Below are 635 nucleotides of genomic sequence, written 5' to 3'. Positions count from 1 at the left end.
AAAGACTGTAAAATGCGGTAAACTGTAAAAGTGTACCTGGTGAGTCTTCTCGTTCCACCACCTGCAACTCAAAATGCATGTCAGAGCATTTATGTATATAGAGCTGAAAAAGTAAAGTTTTGGAAACCTTCCTAACTCTATGTTGTGTATTGGGGGTCCTTAAATTTTTAAGGACAATATTATTAAGTAAAACATATTAAGTTTAATAGATTCCTCAAGTATACACCAGGTTAAGAGTAGGGAGCAGGTCCATGCAACCTTCTTAATGTCTCGTAAAAGGCCTCGGGTCCATTTAAACATTATTATGTTGCTTAATGATTCATCCTGAATATCCTGATGCTCAGTGAATATTGATGTCTTAATTATTCCCAAGAATAAGGTAAATGTCATTTACCTTTCAATTTGAAAGTTATGTGTGTGAAGACCCTTTAGGAGACAAATTAGTGTTATTAAGAACACTTAGCCAAATTTTAGTCCTGATTGGACTTGTGGTGCTTTAAAAGAGTTTGATTATGTTGATTTTTCTAAGCCTCTTTTAACAAGTGGATTTCAACTTAAGTTCACCACTAAGTCCTTAAGACCTAAGTGAATGTATTCAGTGTGTGTATTGATTTTGAAAAGATTTAAAACTTTAA

Source organism: Phalaenopsis equestris, unplaced genomic scaffold, assembly GCF_001263595.1.
Source record: "Phalaenopsis equestris unplaced genomic scaffold, ASM126359v1 Scaffold001171, whole genome shotgun sequence".
Taxonomy (NCBI): domain Eukaryota; kingdom Viridiplantae; phylum Streptophyta; class Magnoliopsida; order Asparagales; family Orchidaceae; genus Phalaenopsis; species Phalaenopsis equestris.
This window is presented reverse-complemented; position numbering follows the sequence as displayed.